Raw genomic sequence first — 6,460 nt, forward strand, 5'->3', positions numbered from 1 at the left:
CCATACAACAGAGCTCAGAAAGACGCGGCCAGACCTCAATATCCACACACCGCAAATATTCTCGACGCGTCCTAGTGCCAAAAAAACGTGAGGGAGAGAGAGAGAGAGAGAGAGAGAGAGAGAGAGAGAGAGAGAGAGAGAGAGAGAGAGAGAGAGAGAGAGAGAGAGAGAGAGAGAGAGTATTATAATTGAATATCACTTTTTTTCTCTCTCTCTCTCTATTAACATTCTTGATAATGCGATACACTTCTAAGAGACACTCGTCCTTCCCTCTCTCTCTCTCTCTCTCTCTCTCTCTCTCTCTCTCTCTCTCTCTCTCTCTCTCTCTCTCTCTCTCTCTCTCTCAATCCCTCCCCTTCTCCCTCTCTCCCTCTCTCCCTCTACTTCCTCGCAGTCTTGCTCTCCTATCTATCTCTTTCTGTCTTCCTGTCGGCGTCTGTCTCGTCTTTTCAACACACAGAGAGCTCCCGACTCCGCCTGACTGCCCTCCGCCAACCAGGAAGGAGAACAGACACACAGGTACACCAATAAGAGGCAGGCTCGCTTGATTTACCTGTTCGGCGTCCTCTTAATGTTTCCCGTGTGTGTGTGTGTGTGTGTGTGTGTGTGTGTGTGTGTGTGTGTGTGTGTGTGTGTGTGTGTGTGTGTTTCTTTTTTTCTCTCTCTCTCTCACACTCTCGTCTCGTTTCTCCTTTTCGTCAACACTACGATCATTAACACACACACTCAAGGAAGACATCACACCACCACCACCACCACCACCACCACCATCACCTAAAATAATGGCAGGAGGAGCCTCGATGTGACAAGATTCTGCGCCTTAATAAAACCGAAGCCACGAAAACAACGATAAAGGCAAGAATACTTCCAATTATTTCCTCCTCTTGGCTTAACCTTCTCTTATGTTCTTGAGAGAGAGAGAGAGAGAGAGAGAGAGAGAGAGAGAGAGAGAGAGAGAGAGAGAGAGAGAGAGAGAGAGAGAGAGAGAGAATGTGTTTGCTTCCTTCTCCTCGAGTCTTGTAAATCAAAAAAGCAAATTACTGTCGGGATGATGATAATAAGGAGAGAGAGAGAGAGAGAGAGAGAGAGAGAGAGAGAGAGAGAGAGAGAGAGAGAGAGAGAGAGAGAGAGAGAGAGAGAGAGAGAGAGAGAGAGAGAGAGATGGAGGTGGCGTGGAAAATAATGCCACAGGTGTGTGTGTGTGTGTGTGTGTGTGTGTGTGTGTGTGTGTGTGTGTGTGTGTGTGTGTGTGTGTGTGTGTGTGTGTGTTTGAGAAACGAAACCCAACTGCGTACCTACTATCGGCTCTCTCTCTCTCTCTCTCTCTCTCTCTCTCTCTCTCTCTCTCTCTCTCTCTCTCTCTCTCTCTCTCTCTCTCTCATCAAGGATTGAGTCAGGGCCACAGATAATAAGTTAATTACATCACATTCTTCCTTAATATCTAATCATACAAAAAAAACTGAAGCGTTAACTTGGATCAATAATCTTTACCACCTCAGTTCCACCCTTCACGCACTCGTATATAATGACGGTCCAATAAATGTGTTAAAAAGTAATACAGAAAACACGTCATCAGTATTTCAACAAGCCAAGCACAGCACCAGGTGTTCGTGGCGGGCTGCATGTTGTGTACGATAAGACTCGGCTAAAAACATGTGGTTTCTTGAGGTGCACACAGATACTCAGTCATAAGAAAGGCAAATGAGACGTAATACAGAAAGGGCCGGATATTCCCCCAGACAAAGGGTTTATTACAAAGGGTCATACTCTCGAGGACTGCAGAGGGGTGTCAATCTCGTCAGGGGTGTTTTAAAAGGCCACCATCATGATTACTAGGGTTTTCAAGGGTGTTTTTCTCCGTATTAGGATAAACACAGCACGGTAAGCAACCATCACACACTCACACCCTCCTCCCACTAACAAAAGAGCAGGAGTCGACCTCACATCTTTCTATCCTGTTAAATTCTTTGTGATTTTTCTATATTACACGGTACCATTTGCAGCTTCGGCTTGAGGAATGGCGGGCGGGGAGGAGCCTTCTTCTGTACCACTCTGTTTTTTTTCCTTTAATAGCGTAGAATAGTTACGCAAATAGTCTTGTAAGGGTCTCAAGGTCTGTTGCTGTTTAGACTTCCTTTGTATATTCTTTTGTGTATTCCTCTACCTTCCCTCCCTTCCTCCTCCTCCTCTTGTTCCTTTTCTGCTACTTCCCTTCCTTCCTCTCTTGTTCTGCCTTTTCTTCTTGATCCTCTTCCTTCTTATCCATAAGCTCACGTTACCACCACCACCACCACCACTACCACTACCACCACCACCACCACCACAATAGCACCAATTTACCAAGGAACAAACACTACCTTTCCCATCCATCCACCCATCCATCCATCCATCCATCTCTTCTGTTCCGTCCTACAACCCCTTTCCACTCTGTCCCTCCCGTCCCGTCACTCTTTCCCTCAAGACGCTATCTGTGACCCCATCACCTCCTCCTCCCCTTCCCACTGACCTCTACACCCTGCCTCTTGCCGCCCACGTCCATCCCCGCCCCCCCGTCCATTATTCCTTTTGCAAGACATCCTCGAGAGAAAAGCAGTTGTTGTGGGGCCTAATTTACATCTCTCTCTCTCTCTCTCTCTCTCTCTCTCTCTCTCTCTCTCTCTCTCTCTCCTCTCTCTCTCTCTCTCTCTCTCTCTCTCCTCTCTCTCTTGGTCACTTTTTTTTTAACGTTAAGGAAACAAATGATGCAGTCAGTGTTCGTGTGTGTGTGTGTGTGTGTGTGTGTGTGTGTGTGTGTGTGTGTGTGTGTGTGTGTGTGTGTGTTTAAATATATGTATTATAGATTTTTTTTTCTTTCTATTGTATTTCTTTATATAATGAGGCGAAAGTGATAAGTTTCAATTACCGAGAGACCCAAAGTCACGTATAAGAAAAAAAAAAAAAAGAAAGGGTAAAATTATTGATATCGTTCTTTTCTGTACAGAGGAAGCTATGAAATGTGAAGAGGATAGAGGAAAAAGACGAAGATAAAAGAAGAAGAAGAAGAAGAAGAAGAAGAAGAAGAAGAAGAAGAAGAAGAAGAAGAAGAAGAAGAGAAGAAGAAGAAGAAACAACAATAACAGCTAAACCAACAAAAGCAAAAAATAATAACGACAAAAAAAAAGCAACAAGGACAATGACAATAACAAAATCAACAAGGAAAAATAGCAGCAGCAGCAGCATCAGTAGTAGTAGTAGTAGTAGTAGTAGTAGTAGTAGTAGTAGTAGTAGTAGTAGTAATAGTAGTAGTAGTAGTAGTAGTAGTAGTAGTAGTAGTAGTAGTAGTAGTAAAAAGAACAACAGTCTTATAACTCTCTCTCTCTCTCTCTCTCTCTCTCTCTCTCTCTCTCTCTCTCTCTCTCTCTCTCTCTCTCTCTCTCTCTCTCTCTCTCTCTCTCTCTCTCTCTAATCATAGGCTCTCACCCTTCACCTCCCCCATTCCCCTCCTTTATCACTGTTCACGCTCACCATATTGTTCGCTCCTCCCTCAGCCATTCACGCCTCGCCTCTGTATTCTGGATCCTCCTCTCTTCCCTGTTTTAATCCCTCCCTCTCCCTCTCTCTGTCTCCCTCTCACTCCCTCTCACTCTCTCCCTCCTGCTCTTCCTACCCACCTATCCAATACTTCTTAGCCTTCTTTAGTCCTGGTCTTATTAAATATTTTTACTCGTATATATTCTCTCTCTCTCTCTCTCTCTCTCTCTCTCTCTCTCTCTCTCTCTCTCTCTCTCTCTCTCTCTCTCTGCTTTTCTTCCTCTTTTTCCTTCTCCTCTCATCTATTTCTTTCCCTCTCTCGTCTATACTTCTTCTCCTCTCTCCCCTCCTCTTCTTTAATCTATTCTTTATCTACTTTCTATTATCCATCCATCTATTTCCCTTTATCTACACCTGTTGCTGTCTCCCTCTTCTGAACACCCGGACGGCCAGACTCTCTCTCTCTCTCTCTCTCTCTCTCTCTCTCTCTCTCTCTCTCTCTCTCTCTCTCTCTCTCTCTCTCTCTGAACAATAACACACATATTACAGACAGGTTCTTACTACCAATTACATGATTAATCCCATGAAATTCCCCTTGGTAGCTATCACTCTCCCCTCTCCCTCTCTCTCTCCCTCTCTCCCCTCTCCCTCTCCCCTTACATAGTATTATCACCACCGTGGCTTGCTCCCCTCACTCCCCTCATCCCCTCACCGCCCTCTTCATCTCCCTTTCTTTCCTAACTCCCACCTCCTCCTCCTCCTCCTCCTCCTCCTCCTCCTCCTCTCCTCTTCCTCATCGTCCTCCATTAATCCTCCCTCTTTCTCTCCGCCAGTGATCCTCCTCACCTCCTCTCCTCCCTCACTAAGCCATTGTCTCCCCTCGGCCAAGTGTGGTAATCCGCACTGATCAATCATTCTGCGGCGCCCGAGAGAGAGAGAGAGAGAGAGAGAGAGAGAGAGAGAGAGAGAGAGAGAGAGAGAGAGAGAGAGAGAGAGAGAGAGAGAGAGAGAGAGAGAGAGAGAGAGAGAGGAGGGTGAGCAGAGATACGTAGATACATATACAGACAGATGGATAGAGACAGAGATAGATAGATAGATAGATACATAGATACAAAGATAGATACAAAGATAGATAGACAGATAGACAAATAAAGCGATAGATAGATGAATAGATAGATAGATAGATAGAGAAATAAGGCAATAGACAGTTAGATAGATTAATACATAGATAGATAGATAGATAAATAGACAAATGAGGTGATAGATAAACATATAGATAATCATATAGACAAATAGATGTATACGAGTAGTAAAACTGATATATGCATAAACTGAGAGACAGACGGGACAGATAAACAGACCGTACAGACAGACAAACAGGTGTAGAGAAACAGACAGATGCAGACGACGAACAGGGTAACAGAACAGACACAGGGAAAAAAAGACATGCATACAGACAGATATATGTAAGGATAAAGACAGACAGACAGACAGACAGACAGACAGACATACAACTGATAGACAGATGCACAAGTAAGTGTTGTGTTTTGCTTTTTAGTCCGTCTGTCCGTCTGTCTGTCTGTCTGTCTGTCTGTTTGTCTGTCTGTCTGTCTGTCTGTCTGTTTGTCTGTCTGTCTGTCTGTCTATATCTCTCTCTCTCTCTCTCTCTCTCTCTCTCTCTCTCTCTCTCTCTCTCTCTCTCTCTCTCTCTCTCTCTCTCTCTCTCTCTCTCTCTCTCTCTCTCTCTCTCCACACCCTGCACCACAAACACAGGTAAGTCAGTCTCAAGGGCAGCATGGAAGGGCGTCAGTATATCAAAATAAAAACACCACATAACGTTATCAGAGAAAGAGAGAGAAAAAAAAATAAAAATAAAAATAAAGGTGCAGCATTTATAGTCTATAAAAAAAATTAAAAAAAATTAAATAGCATATCATTGCGACTGTGGTGGAAATGAGAACTGGAGATAAGATAGAAGACAAGTAATAACCACACGTAATCAAAGCATCACAATGGTTTCAGTAGAGTACAATTGAGTTTAAAGATAAGAGCAGATGTAATATTGGCAGTCCAGCGTCTGGCAGCGAAGAACATAACCAGATGAATTTTTTTAATCTCAGCAGCAAAAAGCAAAATGTCCCGCGGCGAGTCTGACAGACCTCGCCACCCCCGCCCAGGAGGTTCAGGACGTCCCCACCACCACAACCAGCAGAGGACATAAGGCCGCCACCACCACTATACCACCACACCACCACCTCCACCAGAACCACCACACAGAGGACAAGACAACAACCACACGGCCAGCACCACAACAGAAGACACAAAACCGCTTTATCACACCACCACACAGGCAAAACAAGACCACCATCATCTCACCACACCACTAAGCAGCAACACAAGACCACCACCACCACCACCACACCACCACCACAAGAGGTAGAACACTGATTCCTTTACCACACCATACCAGATCATTGAATCCTTCCTTGCCGTGTGCCACCCTCCTCCTCCTCCTCCTCCTCCTCCTCCCTCTGAAGCTGGCAGTGTTTCATACTAATTATATCATCAGCCTGTCTAATTTGTCTCCGTAAGTCCCTCCCTTAACCTTTCTCTCTCAACAGCCCGGATAGCTCAGTCGGTAGAGCATTAGGCTTTTAACCTAAGGGTCCAGGGTTCGAGTCCCTGTTCGGGCGACATTTTCTCCTTTCGTCCTTTCCTATGAAAACTGTGAGTCATCGTCTTTCTATATCGATTCCACGCCAGCACAAAACTTAAAGGAGTGGAGTAGTGGAATGAGAGGAACCTTCTACAGTACTATCCTGTGTCTTTACAAAACAGACGGTTACTCTTAGTTTCCTATTGGTCATGTAAGAGCTAAATGATAATTGTCGTTTGGTTACCTTGTGTTTTTCTTATCTTTCACTACCAACCAGTGAGTGCAGTACACATC

At 44.7% G+C, this 6,460-nt stretch overlaps 1 non-coding gene across 1 annotated transcript; it reads left to right on the forward strand.

The window, feature by feature from the left end:
- Window positions 1-6,130: 6,130 nt before the first annotated feature.
- Window positions 6,131-6,203, forward strand: Trnak-uuu (transfer RNA lysine (anticodon UUU)). Its single transcript has one exon. It is a non-coding gene; the product is annotated as a tRNA-Lys (tRNA).
- The last annotated feature ends 257 nt before the right edge of the window (window positions 6,204-6,460 follow it).

Source organism: Scylla paramamosain, chromosome 1 (assembly GCF_035594125.1).
Source record: "Scylla paramamosain isolate STU-SP2022 chromosome 1, ASM3559412v1, whole genome shotgun sequence".
Lineage (NCBI taxonomy): Eukaryota > Metazoa > Arthropoda > Malacostraca > Decapoda > Portunidae > Scylla > Scylla paramamosain.